Here is a 20,068-nt window from a genome sequence, read left to right on the forward strand (position 1 = left end):
GGAATACGCTTATTTACATGGTGAATCTGAATTACCTGTAATAATATCGTCTTCTCTTAATGAAAATGAGAAGTCACAACTCATTTCTGTGTTAAAAGCTCATAAACCAGCCATTGCATGGAAGATTCATGATATTAAAGGAATAAGTCCTTCGTATTGCACACATAAAATCCTTATGGAAGAAGGTCATAAAACGTATATGCAACGTCAACGAAGACTAAATCCTAATATGCAAGATGTAGTTAAGAAAGAGATTATTAAACTGCTAGATGCAGGTTTAATTTATCCAATTTCTGATAGTCCATGGGTAAGCCCAGTTCAATGCGTGCCTAAGAAGGGTGGCATGACTGTCATTACAAATGAGAAAAATGAGCTTATTCCTACTAGGACTGTAACAGGATGGCGTGTATGTATTGATTATAGAAAATTAAATGACGCCACCAGAAAAGATCACTTTCCCTTACCTTTCATAGATCAAATGTTGGAAAGATTAGCCGGAAATAGTTACTATTGTTTTCTAGATGGATTTTCCGGATATTTTCAAATTCCAATAGCACCCGAGGACCAAGAGAAAACCACATTCACGTGCCCTTATGGTACTTTTGCTTACAAACGCATGCCATTTGGACTTTGCAACGCCCCTGAAACCTTTCAAAGGTGCATGATGGCGATTTTTCACGACATGATAGAAGAATGCATGGAAGTATTCATGGATGACTTTTCAGTCTTCGGTGATACATTTGAATCATGTCTAGTTAATCTGGAACGTATGCTAATTAGATGCGAAAAATCAAATCTAGTTCTTAATTGGGAGAAATGCCATTTCATGGTTAAAGAAGGCATCGTTCTTGGACACAAAATTTCAAAAGAAGGAATTGAAGTGGATAGAGCTAAAGTAGATGTAATTGCTAAACTTCCACATCCCACCAATGTTAGAGGAGTTAGGAGTTTTCTAGGGCATGCCGGTTTTTACCGACGTTTCATAAAAGATTTTTCTAAAATTGCCACTCCTATGAATAAACTCCTAGAAAAGGATGCTCCATTCATCTTTTCAGATGAGTGTATCAAATCTTTTAATATTCTTAAAGAGAAACTCACTAATGCGCCGATCATGATAACACCAAATTGGAATCTACCATTTGAACTAATGTGCGATGCAAGTGATTTTGCAATGGGAGCCGTTTTAGGACAAAGGATTGAAAAACGATTTCAACCTATATATTATGCTAGTAAGACGTTACAAGGAGCACAAACGAACTATACAACTACTGAAAAAGAACTCCTTGCTATTGTCTTTGCTTTTGACAAATTTCGATCATATCTCGTTCTAGCAAAAACGGTGGTCTATACCGACCATTCTGCTCTTAGATACCTATTTTCAAAACAAGATGCTAAACCAAGATTAATCCGTTGGATCTTACTCTTACAAGAGTTTGATATCGAAATCCGAGATAAAAGAGGAGCAGAAAATCTCGCCGCTGATCATCTTTCTCGTCTTGAAAATCCCGAATTAGAAGTTCTAAATGAATCGGCCATACAACACAACTTTCCTGATGAATATCTATTGAAGATAGATTATAAAGAAATCCCATGGTTTGTAGACTATGCAAACTACTTAGTTTGTGGATTCCTTGAAAAAGGATTATCGTACCAAAGACGAAAGAAATTCTTCAGTGATATAAAATACTATTTTTGGGAAGATCCACATCTGTTTAAAAGTTGTCCCGATGGAATAATACGCCGATGTGTATTTGGAGATGAAGCTAGTAAAATATTAAACTATTGTCACACAGGACCAACAGGAGGGCATTATGGGCCTCAACTAACAGCAAGAAAAGTTTATGATGCTGGATTCTATTGGCCTACAATTTACAAAGATGCACACCTTCTTTGCAAATCCTGTGATGCTTGTCAAAGGGCCGGAAAAATAAGTCAACGTAATGAAATGCCACAAAATGTCATACAAGTATGTGAAGTATTTGACATTTGGGGTATTGACTTTATGGGTCCATTTCCAAAATCTCATAATAATCTATATATACTCGTAGCAATTGATTATGTATCTAAATGGGCGGAAGCACAAGCTCTCCCAACTAATGATGCACGAGTTGTAGTCAACTTTTTAAAACGTCTTTTTGCAAGGTTTGGAATACCGAAAGCTTTAATAAGTGATCGGGGTACTCATTTCTGTAATAATCAACTTGAGAAAGTTCTTAAAAGATATGGAGTAACTCATAAAATCTCCACCGCATATTATCCACAAACAAGTGGACAAGTTGAAAATACCAACCGAGCTTTAAAACGTATTCTAGAGAAAACCGTAGGATCAAATCCGAAGGAATGGTCCATTAAATTGGAGGATGCACTCTGGGCTTTTAGAACAGCCTACAAAACTCCAATTGGAACCACACCTTTTAGACTTGTTTATGGAAAAGCATGTCATCTTCCAGTAGAAATTGAACACAAAGCATTTTGGGCTTTGAAGACATGTAATCTTGATTTACATGAAGCCGGACGTCTACGGTTAAGTCAACTAAACGAATTAGAAGAATTAAGACATGAAGCATACGATAATTCGTTAATCTATAAAGAAAGAACGAAGAAATGGCATGATAAAAGAATCAGAAGTTCAAAAGAATTTAAAGAAGGAGACAGAGTTCTTCTTTTCAATTCACGATTCAAGCTATTTCCTGGAAAATTGAAATCAAGATGGTCTGGACCATTCATAGTCAAAAGAGTTTTCCCATACGGAACGATAGAATTAATAAATTCAAATGGGATTGAATTTAAAGTTAATGGTCACAGAGTTAAACATTATATAGATAGTCCGATGGAAGTCAACAACGAAGTTAATCACAATTTCGACACCACAGCTAACTAAGTGTGGGGAGAATCAAGTCTTTAAAGGATAATATGTATTTCTGTTAGAGTTAGATTGTCTGTTTTCGTGTAGTTCTCGAAAATGGAACCTGAATGGTCTTTCCCTAGCAGACCCTAAAGAACTAGTCTTCTCCCCCCATTCTGAATTTTTATTTTTTTTTAGGAAATGAAGACTGCCTGTGAACTAAATCATGGTCTAATGCTACACGCTTTGATCACTAAACGTAATAATGACACACTACCGAGCGAAATAGTATCAGTAATCAGAGAAAGAATGGACGGAGTTAGAAAAGAATCCAGATGCGAAGATAATAAGTTACAATTTGGTAAAGGAAAATCAAAATCCGCAGCAAAAAGAAGAGCACGACACCTAGAAAGATGTCACAAATGCGGAAAATGGTCACATGGAGGTAAATGTTCAAATAATCAAACCTATTCAAACACCGAATTTGTTACTTTATGCAGAGACGGACCATTCATATGTTTAGAAGAAAAGATACTGAATGCTCGAGGTTACGCCTATGTAGCCATGGAAAACCAATTAAACTGACTATCTTATGAATGGGATAGATCATATAACTAAGAAATCTATTTCACAGGTATGTCTGTACAGTTTTTATTTTATTTTTTTTATTTTTAACCTTTTGATAATAAACGCTAATTTGTTCGCTAAAAAGTATTAAATTGGTATTAAATAAAATTAGGTTTGGCGACCGAAATTATTGATATCATTCAAAAATTTATTACATCACTGCGAAATTTAACGTTTATTCTTAAGGTATAAATATCTTTAAACAATCAACCCAAAATATTTCAAAAATTCGTCATGAGTTAAATTAGGTCTTGGAACTGAAATTACTTTACCGAAAAGAGAGGCGCATATTTTTGATAATATTTGATTGATTAAAGTGGGATAAAAAGCCAAAAAGATTTTTTATTTTTACCATGTTTTTAAAATTAATATATAAATCTTAAATTAATATTGTAAACTTTGTAAAAACAATATATTTAAAATTGTAAATATTTGAAAAATTAATATAAGTTTGGTGTGAATTTATAATATGAATTTTTAAATTAAGTTTGGTGTGAATTTTTAATTTTTAAAATATGAATTTTTAATTTTGTGCATTTCAAATTTTAAGTTTGGTGTGAATTTTTAATATTAATTTTGAATTTTATATTTAAATTGTGTGAATTTAAAAACAAAAATTTACTTTATCTCATTAAGTTAAAAATATGATTTTTAAAATTCGTCGTAAGTTGAAGACTAGGTCTTTGAACCGAAATTGCTTTACCCGAGGGAGGGACGAGAACTTTTATTATCATTATTTTTAATCTTATTGAATTAAAGTATGCCAAAAACATTAAAAAAACCCAAAAATCTTAGCTTTTAAAACAATCACTACAAAAAGACAAATTTTAAAATTTTGTCGAAGGACGGACTAGGACATCGATCCGAAACGACCTCGTCCTAAATAACAAGGGAAACAAAATTTTAAAATTAATTACTTAATTGTTTTAATAAGTTATAAAAAAAAAAAAACCAAACTCCGCGACTCACGGAGTTTGAAGGGGAAATCTCCGCGACTCGCGGAGGGACCAATTTACAAAAAAAATAAAAAGAGCTGGAACAGCTCAGTTGCACACCTCAAACACAAAACACTGCGAACAAACTGCCGAAAAAAGCCGAAAAATACACCCCAAAATCACAATTTTTAACCGTTAATCACCAAATCTTCTACTAAAATCATGTTGAGAAGGATGCTATCAAGGAATTACTCAAGAAAAACGGTAAATTTCTACACCTAAACACCATTTAATCCGAAAATTAGTGTTCTTGAGCAATTTTTTCCCCAATTTGATTTTGATGCTTTTTAGTGTAATTATGCTTAAATTGTTTATGTATTATGCTTGTATAACCTAGATTGATGTTGTTTAACATGATTAGAAGCCTTAAACTTCAAATTTTGAGTAATCTAGGGTTTGTGTTCTTGAGCAAATTTGGGGCTTTTTGATATAAACAGGTTATGGCCGATTTTTGTCATGAATTGTTGCTAAATTAAGTAGTGTAACATGTTTAGGTAGTTAAATGATCCAAACTTTGAGCCTAAACATGATTTTGAGAATTAAAGTGGACTTTTTCAAGTCTAAAATTCATGAACTTGATTTTTGAGAGATAATGCCATTTGAAACTTGTTTAATTGCTAGTAATGATTATTTTGACATGTTATTTGAGTTGAATGCTTATGAACTTGGCGAACATTTTCATATATGCTTATTTGAAAAAGTGTAGATTTGATAAAAATGTGAAAATGAGCTTAAGTTTGATATAAATTGATCATGTCATTGTAATTATTTTGATTGATGATTTTGCTGACACTAATGCATATTTGGATGCACAAAAATTGTGTTTGATGTGTTTTGCAGACTGAAAGGGGTGAATCTTCATCCCAAGCCCGCAATGCTCCTGATGAGAATGCGGAACAACAAGAGGTGGATAACTACTACAAGCAGGATATACCTCATCCAGTCATGACATTTTCTGATATGCACTTGGAAGAGTTGCACCCGAACCTGAGATTTGACAGACTTTGGATTGATTATCCAAAATACCAAAGGGGTTTGCATACTCTTCATTCTAAGGTTGTCGAGGTACCGAGGGTCATAGAATGGGGACCCTTAGAAGCTGTAGAATTGGCCGGGCCAATTAGGGAATTACTTGTACAGAGGTATGGTAATTCTACTTTTAATGACTGGGTACGTTTATTCACCATGCGTAGACCTGTATATAAAGTATGGTGTGAAGAATTGTTGTGTAGTATAGAATTAAATGATCGGGTAGCTAGTTTAACCGATCGATCTTTTATTAGATTTTTGTTAGGAGGTTCGATGAGCCACATGTCTTTACTAGACATGGCTCAGGCTTTACGTATATATACGCCTGAGGAGTTAGCATCTGCCGATTGTAGAGGGTTGATACTAATTGGTAGAAAAATAGATGAAAATTTTGATACACACGGTGTATGGAGTCAAATGACAAGCCATCACCGATTCAAAGGGGGAAATTACTCTTATTTGGATATAGATAGAGCTGAATTAAGAGTGATTCATAGGTTTTTATCTAATTCGATTACACAAAGAGGTAAGAACAAGGAAAAGGTAAATGAACAGGATTTGCTTTACCATATGTGTATTCGAGACCCACAAAGCGTTGTAAGTATACCTTATTGTGTGGGTTATTATTTATCAGCTATGGTTAGGGGGATGAGACCGCATAGCATAATAGGAGGTGGTATTTTTATTACTTTGATTGCTGAATATCTCGGTGTGGATATAAGTCGGGGGGGATTATTAGTCGAAGAACCAGAACCCCGCGATACTATAGGTTTAAATGTATACCATGGTGCGAAAGTTTTGAAGAGGCGAAATAACGCCGCAGTACAATACCATGGTAGACATCCACAGGTTAAGAGAAACCAACAGCAAGGTAATGTAGGAGGGGGAAATGAGATGCAAGAAATGCAAAGGTTTATAGCTGCACAGGAGTACGACAATGCTAGACAGAGAGCATTTGAAGATTGGCAAGTTCATCAGAACCAAATCATAGCTCATTGCCAACATATAGGTAGAAACTATATCCCTACACCGAAACCCATATTCCCTCCCTGGTCTATAGAGATGCAACCACCGTATCCTACGTATGACCCTGCCGAAGCATTCTATAGCACCTATGGTTATGCTTGGAACCCCTATTGGTACCAGTATCATCCCTAGTCTACTTAGTTTTATTTATTTTGTAATTTGTAATGTTGATACGTTTAATACTCATGTTAATATTGTAATAGTTTTTATAATTTTCTAACTTTTATTCTTAGATTTTAATAATTTTTGAATGTGGGGTAATATACCAAACTTCAAAAATATGTATATATGTTTGCAGTTTATCTTATGTACACAACAGGGTAAAACAACGCATTTTCAAAAACTGGCATTAAGTTCAGCAAAAGCAACTAATTTTGACGACAAGATGCAAAATATATGTGAAATAACAACAAGAAGGAATGAACAAATGATGTGCACCATTTATCATTCAGCAAACAAACGCCAATATATTTGGAAACTTTGGTAAAAATTTAATCATTTTCACACAAATCACCCTCAATAATTTAAATTGTTACTGATTTCTTGCAAATGAGGGCATTGCAAGATCTTAAGTGTCGGAAGGGGTTAAATTCTTTCGGATTTTAAAATTTTTATCTTAAACACTTGGTTACCATTAAAAATACTAGTAAAGCATTAGTTGTATTAGAATCTAGTGCTCTCTGATAATAAAGAACAGCCCTAGTCTTATATACTGACTACCAAATTCTAGTAAAATTTTTCAAAATTTTCAATTAAATGAACTCAAAATCATGTTTATACATATTTATGAACGATAAAACTAGGTTTTAACACCGAAATTATTGTTACCTCGGAAAGGACATAAATTGAGAAACAAACCAAAATGTTAAAATTCATTTAAAATGGAATAGAGGACAATAAAAAGGAAAATAAAAGCCAAGTGTGGGAAAATTCTCCCAGTTATTCAAAACATATATCACATATTTTTGTACAAATAACTGAAAATACTTTTGCTTTGGACTAAACTAAACTGTTTTACCCGATGAAAGAAAAGAAAAGATGGATCTACACGATGAATCAATTCCATCATTAAAAGGAAGTAAAGTCTTCCGAAAAAGACACGCGCTTCTTGATTTAAGTCAGGAAATTGTCGTCCAGACCAGCTGTAGGTTGACGAAAAATCTAGAAAAGTCATCACTAAAATCAGCAGGAAATCCACGGACCTCGGCATCAAACAGGATCGCCAAGTGGTCAGATTTATCCTAACCATGAGAAGGATTTATCTCATAAAATGGGGAGGGCACCGTACAAATTAGCTGGATAAGACTAATAAATCAGATCCCCAGAAAGGATAATCTCCTTAAAAGATCAAAAATCAGCTTTTAAGCCTGATATTACTCAATCCTTGAGATTGACCTTAAAGATTGAGAATTACAAACTCATGGAATTCAATGATATCTAAACTCGAGCTTGAACGAGAAAATATTTTGATCAAAATTACAAACCGATTTGTTTTCTGAAAACCCTATTTTCAATGCGTTCATTACCATTGAACGTAAAATCCTAGGAATTCACCTGGAATTCATTAGGTCACCTGAACCAAATCGGGTGTCAACCGTAAGAACGGTGGTTGCATAGTGGTCAAAGACAGGACCTTGTGCCAGACCGAAAAATCATAAGGGTGAGCTTTACTATTGCTCCTACCAAGGATAGTAATTGCGTCCGACACATTATAGATCATAATTAAAAGCATGTCAGGGGACATTGCCTTAACAGTTGCTTGTTCATCGTTTTCCTTTACAACCGGACGGTAGTTTACCGAAAGGTAATATACGGGACAAGTAAACTGGACGTGTTGCTTTCCAAATACAAGGTTAGCAAGTGGGTGACACAAAACCATAAGTTTTGAGCTAAAATTTTCAAATCTGAAACCCACCAAACCCACAAAAATATTTTGCAAACACCGGTGAAGGGTTATTCCGGAAAACTTATCTAGGGTAAAAACTAGATTTAATTTTCAAAAGATCAAATGTTTTCATAAAGATCCAATTTCCTTAATGGATCTAAATTATTATAGTCATGTGGGACTGTAAACCATATCGTTACTACCATTGTTTATACCACCGTATAGAAATCACTGATGTACAAAGTGTGAAGAATAAAGAAGTGATTCTAGTATTTCAAGACGATATTGCTTGAGGACAAGCAACGCTCAAGTGTGGGAATATTTGATAATGATATAAACGAACATATATTTCATAGCATTATTCCTCAAGAAAGACAAGCTTTTAGTTACAATTGTTCTATTTACAAGTGATATTCGTTTAAATAATAAAAGGTGAAGACAAAAGACAGATTCGATGAATTGAAGACGCAAACGACCAAAAAGCTCAAAAGTACAAAAGACAATCAAAGAGGTTCCAATTATTGATAAGAAACGTCTCGAAATTACAAGAGTACAAGATTCAAAACACAAAGTACAAAATATAAAATTGTACGCAAGGACGTTCGAAAATCCGGAACCGGGACCAGAGTCAACTCTCAACGCTCGACGCAACGGACTAAAAATTACAAGGCAACTATGCACATAAATATAATATAATATTTAAATAATTCTTATAATTATTTATATATTATATAAATAAATAAAAACCGTCGGCAAGAGAGACTCCAAAATGGGTGAGCTGTAATTTCAAACTCCGCGACTCGCGGAGTTTGAAGGCCAAAAGGGCCGCGAGTCGCGGAGCCCCAAGTTTTGAAACTCCCTATAAAGCCAACCAAATTCTGATCATTTTTATCATCTTTTTTTTCTTCTTCTCTCAATATATACGTAATATATATTTATAATTTATATTTTAATTTTAATTTTAATTTTAAATCCTAATAATAAGGGTATGTTAGCGAATATTGTAAAGGTGTAAGTCGAAATTCTGTCCGTGTAACGCTACGCTATTTTTAATCATTGTAAGTTATGTTCAATCTTTTTAATTTAATGTCTCGTAGCTAAGTTATTATTATGCTTATTTAATCCGAAGTAATCATGATGTTGGGCTAATTACTAAAATTGGGTAATTGGGCTTTGTACCATAATTGGGGTTTGGACAAAAGAACGACACTTGTGGAAATTAGATTATGGGCTATTAATGGGCTTTATATTTGTTTAACTAAATGATAGTTTGTTAATATTAATATAAAGATTTACAATTGGGCGTCCCTATAAATTACCATATACACTCGATCGGACACGATGGGCGGGGTATTTATATGTACGAATAATCGTTCATTTAACCGGACATGGGAATGGATTAATAGTCACTAGAATAATTAAAACAGGGGTGAAATTATGTACAAGGATACTTGGTATAATTGATAACAAAATATTAAAACCTTGGGTTACACTCAGTCGACATCCTGGTGTAATTATTAAACAAAGTATTAAAATCTTGTTACAGTTTAAGTCCACAATTAGTTGGAATATTTAACTTCGGGTATAAGGATAATTTGACGAGGATACTCGCACTTTATATTTATGACTGATGGACTGTTATGGACAAAAACCAGACGGACATATTAAATAATCCAGGACAAAGGACAATTAACCCATGGGCATAAAACTAAAATCAACACGTCAAACATCATGATTACGGAAGTTTAAATAAGCATAATTCTTTTATTTCATATTTAATTTCCTTTATTTTATATTTAATTGCACTTCTAATTATAGCACTTTTATTTATTGTTATTTTATTTAATTGCACTTTTAATTATCGTACTTTTTAATTACCGCAAGTTTATTTTATCGCACTTTTATTATTTGCAATTTCATTATCGTCATTTACTTTACGCTTTAATTTAAGTCTTGTATTTATTTTTAATATTTTACATTTGGTTTTAACTGCGACTAAAGTTTTAAAATCGACAAATCGGTCATTAAACGGTAAAAACCCCCCTTTATAATAATAATATTACTTATATATATATTTATATTTTTATAAAAGTAAACTAATATAGCGTTAAGCTTTGTTTAAAAAGATTCCCTGTGGAACGAACCGGACTTACTAAAAACTACACTACTGTACGATTAGGTACACTGCCTATAAGTGTTGTAGCAAGGTTTAAGTATATCCATTCTCTAAATAAATAAATATCTTGTGTAAAATTGTATCGTATTTAATAGTATTTCTTGCAAAAATTAATAGCTATTTAGTATACACCTCGCGAAACATCAATGATTTAAGACTATATTTTGACAAAGGTACGATTTGAAATGTCCCGTTCTTATTGACTAAAAACGTTCCATATTAATTGATTTCGTTGCGAGGTTTTGACCTCTATATGAGACGTTTTTCAAAGACTGCATTCATTTTTAAAAAAAACAATAACCTTTATTTCATAAATAAAGGTTTAAAAAGCTTTACGTAGATTATCAAATAATGATAATCTAAAATATCCTGTTTACACACGACCATTACATAATGGTTTACAATACAAATATGTTACATCGAAATCAGTTTCTTAAATGCACTTTTTACACAGTATCATACAAACATGGACTCCAAATCTTGTCCTTATTTTAGTATGCAATAGCGGAAGCTCTTAGTATTCACCTGAGAATAAACATGCTTTAAACGTCAACAAAAATGTTGGTGAGTTATAGGTTTAACCTATATATATCAAATTGTAACAATAGACCACAAGATTTCATATTTCAATATACATCCCATACATAGAGATAAAAATCATTCATATGGTGAACACCTGGTAACCGACATTAACAAGATGCATATATAAGAATATCCCCATCATTCCGGGACACCCTTCGGATATGATATAAATTTTGAGGTACTAAAGCATCCGATACTTTGGATGGGGTTTGTTAGGCCCAATAGATCTATCTTTAGGATTCGCATCAATTAGGGTGTCTGTTCCCTAATTCTTAGATTACCAGACTTAATAAAAAGGGGCATATTCGATTTCGATAATTCAACCATAGAATGTAGTTTCACGTACTTGTGTCTATTTTGTAAATCATTTATAAAACCTGCATGTATTCTCATCCCAAAAATATTAGATTTTAAAAGTGGGACTATAACTCACTTTCACAGATTTTTTACTTCGTCGAGAAGTAAGACTTGGCCACTATTGATTCATGAACCTATAACAATATATACATATATATTAAAGTATGTTCAAAATATATTTACAACACTTTTAATATATTTTGATGTTTTAAGTTTATTAAGTCAGCTGTCCTCGTTAGTAACCTACAACTAGTTGTCCACAGTTAGATGTACAGAAATAAATCGATAAATATTATCTTGAATCAATCCACGACCCAGTGTATACGTATCTCAGTATTGATCACAACTCAAACTATATATATTTTGGAATCAACCTCAACCCTGTATAGCTAACTCCAACATTCACATATAGAGTGTCTATGGTTGTTCCGAAATATATATAGATGTGTCGACATGATAGGTCGAAACATTGTATACGTGTCTATGGTATCTCAAGATTACATAATATACAATAGAAGTTGATTAAGTTATGGTTGGAATAGATTTGTTACCAATTTTCACGTAGCTAAAATGAGAAAAATTATCCAATCTTGTTTTACCCATAACTTCTTCATTTTAAATCCGTTTTGAGTGAATAAAATTGCTATGGTTTCATATTGAACTCTATTTTATGAATCTAAACAGAAAAAGTATAGGTTTATAGTCGGAAAAATAAGTTACAAGTCATTTTTGTAAAGGTAGTCATTTCAGTCGAAAGAACGACGTCTAGATGACCATTTTAGAAAACATACTTCCACTTTGAGTTTAACTATAATTTTTAGATATAGTTTCATGTTCATAATAAAAATCATTTTCTCAGAATAACAACTTTTAAATCAAAGTTTATCATAGTTTTTAATTAACTAACCCAAAACAGCCCGCGGTGTTACTACGACGGCGTAAATCCGGTTTTACGGTGTTTTTCGTGTTTTCAGGTTTTAAATCATTAAGTTAGCATATCATATAGATATAGAATATGTGTTTAGTTAATTTTAAAAGTCAAGTTAGAAGGATTAACTTTTGTTTGCGAACAAGTTTAGAATTAACTAAACTATGTTCTAGTGATTACGAGTTTAAACCTTCGAATTAGATAGTTTTATATATATGAATCGAATGATGTTATGAATATCATTACTACCTCAAGTTTAGTAGGTAAACCTACTGGAAGTGACAAGAAATGATCTAGCTTCAAAGGATCTTGGATGGCTTGAAAGTTCTTGAAGTAGGATCATGACACAAAAACAAGTTCAAGTAAGATTTTTACTCGAATTAAGATAGTTTATAGTTATAGAAATTGAATCAAAGTTTGAATATGAATATTACCTTGAATAAGAAAGATAACCTACTGTATATAACAAAGGTTTCTTGATCTTAGATGATTACTTGGAATGGATTAGAAAGCTTGGAAGTAAATTAGTAAACTTGAAGGGATTTTTGAAGTGTTCTTAAAGTGTTCTTCCTATGATGATTATAGCTTGATTCTTGAAGTGATTTTTGATGAAGATGATGATTAACTACTGGAAAAATATGTTCATAATAGTGTGTGTGTGTGTGTGTGTGTTGAGAGAGAATTAGAAAGAGAATTGGAAGTGAAATGGAGTGAATGATGAGTGGTAATTGGTGAGTGGTGAGTGGGGTTAAAAGGAGTTCTAGTTAGTTGACTAGCTCATGGTAGAAGTTAAAATTGATTAGTCATACATGACATAATCAAGAGAGGAATCCCATGCTAGTTCCTATTGGTATATACCCATAGTAAGTACGTTTTGAAGCTGTGTATAATACGGGTAAGAATACGACTAGAATTCTTGATGAAAGAAAAGAATGGGAAAGTAACTGTAACCATTTTCGTTAAGTATGAGTGTTTTGATATATGTCTTGAAGTCTTCCAAAAGTATTTTAATACATCTAAATACACTACATGTATATACATTTTAACTGAGTCGTTAAGTCATCGTTAGTCGTTACATGTAAGTGTTGTTTTGAAACCTTTAAGTTAACGATCTCAATTAATGTTGTTAACACATTGTTTATTATATCTAATGAGATGTTAAATTATTATATTATCATGATATTATGATATATTAATATATCTTAATATGATATATATACATTTAAATGTCGTTACAATGATAATCGTTACATATATGTCTCGTTTCGAAATCCTTAAGTTAGTAGTCTTGTTTATATATATATATAACTCATTGTTAATATACTTATGGAGATACTTACTTATAATAATCTCATGTTAACCATATGTATATCCATATATATATCGTCATGTCGTTTTTACAAGTTTTAACGTTCGTGAATCGCCGGTCAACTTGGGTGGTCAATTGTCTATATGAAACATATTTCAATTAATCAAGTCTTAACAAGTTTGATTGCTTAACATGTTGAAAATATTTAATCATGTAAATATCAATCTCAATTAATATATATAAACATGGAAAAGTTCGGGTCACTACAGTACCTACCCGTTAAATAAATTTCATCCCGAAATTTTAAGCTGTTGAAGGTGTTGACGAATCTTCTGGAAATAGATGCGGGTATTTCTTCTTCATCTGATCTTCACGCTCCCAGGTGAACTCAGGTCCTCTACGAGCATTCCATCGAACCTTAACAATTGGTATCTTGTTTTGTTTAAGTCTTTTAACCTCACGATCCATTATTTCGACGGGTTCTTCGATGAATTGGAGTTTTTCGTTGATTTGGATTTCATCTAACGGAATAGTGAGATCTTCTTTAGCAAAACATTTCTTCAAATTCGAGACGTGGAAAGTGTTATGTACAGCCGCGAGTTGTTGAGGTAACTCAAGTCGGTAAGCTACTGGTCCGACACGATCAATAATCTTGAATGGTCCAATATACCTTGGATTTAATTTCCCTCTTTTACCAAATCGAACAACGCCTTTCCAAGGTGAAACTTTAAGCATGAACATCTCTCCAATTTCAAATTCTATATCTTTTCTTTTAATGTCAGCATAGTTCTTTTGTCGACTTTGGGCGGTTTTCAACCGTTGTTGAATTTGGATGATCTTCTCGGTAGTTTCTTGTATAATCTCCGGACCCGTAATCTGTCTATCCCCTATTTCACTCCAACAAATCAGAGACCTGCACTTTCTACCATAAAGTGCTTCAAACGGCGCCATCTCAATGCTTGAATGGTAGCTGTTGTTGTAGGAAAATTCTGCTAATGGTAGATGTCGATCCCAACTGTTTCCGAAATCAATAACACATGCTCGTAGCAAGTCTTCAAGCGTTTGTATCGTCCTTTCGCTCTGCCCATCAGTTTGTGGATGATAGGCAGTACTCATGTCTAGACGAGTTCCTAATGCTTGCTGTAATGTCTGCCAGAATCTTGAAATAAATCTGCCATCCCTATCAGAGATAATAGAGATTGGTATTCCATGTCTGGAGACGACTTCCTTCAAATACAGTCGTGCTAACTTCTCCATCTTGTCATCTTCTCTTATTGGCAGGAAGTGTGCTGATTTGGTGAGACGATCAACTATTACCCAAATAGTATCAAAACCACTTGCAGTCCTTGGCAATTTAGTGATGAAATCCATGGTAATGTTTTCCCATTTCCATTCTGGGATTTCGGGTTGTTGAAGTAGACCTGATGGTTTCTGATGCTCAGCTTTGACCTTAGAACACGTCAAACATTCTCCTACGTATTTAGCAACATCGGCTTTCATACCCGGCCACCAAAAATGTTTCTTGAGATCCTTGTACATCTTCCCCATTCCAGGATGTATTGAGTATCTGGTTTTATGAGCTTCTCTAAGTACCATTTCTCTCATATCTCTAAATTTTGGTACCCAAATCCTTTCAGCCCTATACCGGGTTCCGTCTTCCCGAATATTAAGATGCTGCTCCGATCCTTTGGGTATTTCATCCTTTAAATTTCCTTCTTTTAAAACTCCTTGTTGCGCCTCCTTTATTTGAGTAGTAAGGTTATTATGAATCATTATATTCATAGATTTTACTCGAATGGGTTCTCTGTCCTTCCTGCTCAAGGCATCGGCTACCACATTTGCCTTCCCCGGGTGGTAACGAATCTCAAAGTCATAATCATTCAACAATTCAATCCACCTACGCTGCCTCATATTCAGTTGTTTCTGATTAAATATGTGTTGAAGACTTTTGTGGTCGGTATATATAATACTTTTGACCCCATATAAGTAGTGCCTCCAAGTCTTTAATGCAAAAACAACCGCGCCTAATACCAAATCATGCGTCGTATAATTTTGCTCATGAATCTTCAATTGTCTAGATGCATAAGCAATCACCTTCGTTCGTTGCATTAATACACAACCGAGACCTTGCTTTGATGCATCACAATAAATCACAAAATCATCATTCCCTTCAGGCAATGACAATATAGGTGCCATAGTTAGCTTTTTCTTCAATAACTGAAATGCTTTCTCTTGTTCATCCTTCCATTCAAATTTCTTCCCTTTATGCGTTAATGCAGTCAAGGGTTTTGCAATTCTGGAAAAGTCTTGGATGAACCTTCTGTAGTAACCAGCTAGTCCTAAAAACTGGCGTATGTGTTTCGGAGTTTTCGGGGTTTTCCACTTTTCAACAGTTTCTATCTTTGCCGGATCCACCTTAATACCTTTTTTGTTCACTATGTGACCGAGGAATTGAACTTCTTCCAACCAAAATGCACACTTTGAAAATTTAGCGTACAATTCTTCCTTTCCTCAATACTTCTAACACCTTTCTCAAATGTTCACCGTGTTCTTGGTCATTCTTTGAGTAAATAAGTATGTCATCAATGAAAACAATTACAAACTTGTCAAGGTATGGTCCACACACTCGATTCATAAGGTCCATGAACACAGCTGGTGCATTAGTTAAACCAAATGGCATGACCATAAACTCGTAATGACCGTAACGTGTTCTGAAAGCAGTCTTTGGAATATCATCTTCTTTCACCCGCATTTGATGATACCCGGAATGTAAGTCAATCTTTGAATAAACAGACGAGCCTTGTAGTTGATCAAATAAGTCGTCGATTCTCGGTAGTGGGTAGCGGTTCTTGATGGTAAGTTTGTTCAACTCTCGGTAGTCGATACACAACCTGAATGTACCATATTTCTTCTTGACAAACAAAACAGGAGCTCCCCACGGTGATGTGCTTGGTCGAATGAAACCATGCTCTAAAAGTTCTTGTAATTTGCTTTGCAGTTCTTTCATCTCGATGGGTGCGAGTCTGTAAGGAGCACGAGCTATTGGTGCAGCTCCTGGTACAAGATCTATTTGAAATTCAACGGATCGATGTGGGGGTAATCCCGGTAATTCTTTCGGAAATACATCGGGAAATTCTTTTGCGACGGGAACATCATTGATGCTCTTTTCTTCAGTTTGTACTTTCTCGACGTGTGCTAGAACAGCATAGCAACCTTTTCTTATTAGTTTTTGTGACTTCAAATTACTAATAAGATGTAGCTTCGTGTTGCCCTTTTCTCCGTACACCATTAAGGGTTTTCCTTTTTCTCGTATAATGCGAATTGCATTTTTGTAACAAACGATCTCTGCTTTCACTTCTTTCAACCAGTCCATACCGATTATCACATCAAAACTCCCTAACTCTACTGGTATCAAGTCAATCTTAAATGTTTCGCTAACCAGTTTAATTTCTCGATTCCGACATATATTATCTGCTGAAATTAATTTACCATTTGCTAATTCGAGTAAAAATTTACTATCCAAAGGCGTCAATGGACAACTTAATTTAGCACAAAAATCTCTACTCATATAGCTTCTATCCGCACCCGAATCAAATAAAACGTAAGCAGATTTATTGTCAATAAGAAACGTACCCGTAACAAGCTCCGGGTCTTCCTGTGCCTATGCCGCATTAATATTGAAAACTCTTCCGCGGCCTTGTCCATTCGTGTTCTCCTGGTTCGGGCAATTTCTAATAATGTGGCCCAGTTTTCCACATTTATAACAAACTACATTGGCATAACTTGCTCCGACACTACTTGCTCCGCCATTACTCGTTCCGACACCATTTGTTCCTTTCGTTCTATTAACCCCTGGTCCGTAGACCTCACACTTCACCGCGCTATGACCATTTCTTTTACACTTGTTGCAAAATTTGGTGCAGAACCCCGAGTGATACTTTTCACACCTTTGGCATAGCTGCTTCTGATTGTTGTTGTTGTTGCGGTTATTATTGTTGTTGGGATGATTGTTGTAGTTGCTGTTCTTGTTGTTGTTGTTGTTGTTGTTGTTGTTGTTGTTGTTGTTGTTGTTGTTGTTGGGCCATTTGTTGTAGTTGCGATTGATGTTGCGATTGTTGGGATAATTGTTGCGATTATTGTTGTAATTGCTGTTGTTGTTGTATTGGTGATTCTTATCACCGTTTTCCTCCCACTTTCTTTTGACTTGCTTCACATTGGCCTCTTCAGCAGTCTGTTCTTTAATTCTTTCTTCAATCTGGTTCACTAGTTTGTGAGCCATTCTACATGCATGTTGTATGGAGGCGGGCTCGTGTGAACTTATATCTTCTTGGATTCTTTCCGGTAATCCTTTCACAAACGCGTTGATCTTCTCTTCCTCATCTTCGAATGCTCCCGGACACAATAGGCACAATTCTGTGAATCGTCTTTCGTACGTGGTAATATCAAATCCTTGGGTTCGTAACCCTCTAAGTTCTGTCTTGAGCTTATTGACCTCAGTTCTGGGACGGTACTTCTCGTTCATCAAGTGCTTGAATGCTGACCACGGTAGTGCGTACGCATCGTCTTGTCCCACTTGCTCTAGATAGGTATTCCACCATGTTAACGCAGAACCTGTGAAGGTATGCGTATCGTACTTTACTTTGTCCTCTTCAGTACACTTACTTATGGCAAACACCGATTCGACCTTCTCGGTCCACCGTTTCAATCCGATCGGTCCTTCGGTTCCATCAAATTCCAAAGGTTTGCAGGCAGTGAATTCTTTGTAGGTGCATCCTACACGATTTCCTGTACTGCTAGATCCAAGGTTATTGTTGGTATGTAGCGCAGTCTGTACTGCGGCTATGTTTGAAGCTAGAAAAGTACGGAATTCCTCTTCATTCATATTCACGGTGTGTCGAGTAGTCGGTGCCATTTCCTTCAAAATAGTCAAATGGAACAAGTTAATCATACAGAATATTAAGAGTAGTTAATAGTATTTCGTAGCATAATATGAACTCATTTATAAAAGCTTTTTCTTCATATTAGCATTTTATAAGTTTAAATTCGGGTAGTACCTACCCGTTAAGTTCATACTTATTAGCTAATATACAATTCAACTACTACAATTCTATATGAAAAACTGATTATAATAATATTTCGCGTTCAAACTTTTACACAATATTTTACAAACTTACAATACCGCTTATTTTACATATAGCATGAAATATAGCACACAATAAATTTGATACAAGATGGTTGTGAAGATAATTCTAGCTAGTACACAAGTCGTTCAGCAAAGGCAATAAAGACACGTAATTCATACGTCCAGAAACAAGTCATGCATTCTGGTTTTACTAGGACTACTTCCCATCCTTGGTCTTCGTACGATTGGATAAAGGATTTTTTTTTTTTTCGATATGATATGATTTTGGCTAACGGATGGTATTCTAATTACATAGAATATATATATATATATATATATATATATATATATATATATATATATATATATATATATATATATATATATATATATATATATATATATATATATATATATATATATATATATATATATATATATAGATCAAAAGATTTCGTAGATTACGGAGGACTTTGCGGGATATGTCAGGCAAAGTTTAAAGTAACAGATACGATAAGATATGATTTAGCAGATATGCTAAGATATGAATTTTTGTCTATACACTATTCATGCAATCAATACAGCAAGACGTGTCTTAGACTAAAAATGATAAGCAGGTAATTTTCTGAGGATGATAAGTAGTTAATTTTCGACACAAAATGATAAGCAAAACTTTTGACATGCAGATACGGTCGAAGTCCAGACTCACTAATGCATCCTATCGACTTATCAGTTAGACACACTAATGCAGACCTGGTTCGCTAAGACCACCGCTCTGATACCAACTGAAAGGACCCGTTCATATACATTATAAACGATTCACAATAGTTGATTACATTGCGAGGTATTTGACCTCTATATGATACATTTTACAAACATTGCATTCGTTTTTAAAAGACAAACTTTCTTTACATCGAAAATTGACAGGCATGCATACCATTTCATAATATCCACTATCCAACTATAAATTGATTTAATAATAATCTTTGATGAACTCAATGACTCGAATGCAACGTTCTTCAAAATATGCTATGAAAGACTCCAAGTAATATCTTTAAAATGAGCAAATGCATAGCGGAAGATTTCTTTAACACCTGAGAATAAACATGCTTTAAAGTGTCAACCAAAATGTTGGTGAGTTCATTAGTTTATCATAATCATTTATTTCCATCATTTTAATAGACCAC

The sequence above is a fragment of the Rutidosis leptorrhynchoides genome, chromosome 5 (assembly GCF_046630445.1).
Source record: "Rutidosis leptorrhynchoides isolate AG116_Rl617_1_P2 chromosome 5, CSIRO_AGI_Rlap_v1, whole genome shotgun sequence".
NCBI classification, from domain to species: domain Eukaryota; kingdom Viridiplantae; phylum Streptophyta; class Magnoliopsida; order Asterales; family Asteraceae; genus Rutidosis; species Rutidosis leptorrhynchoides.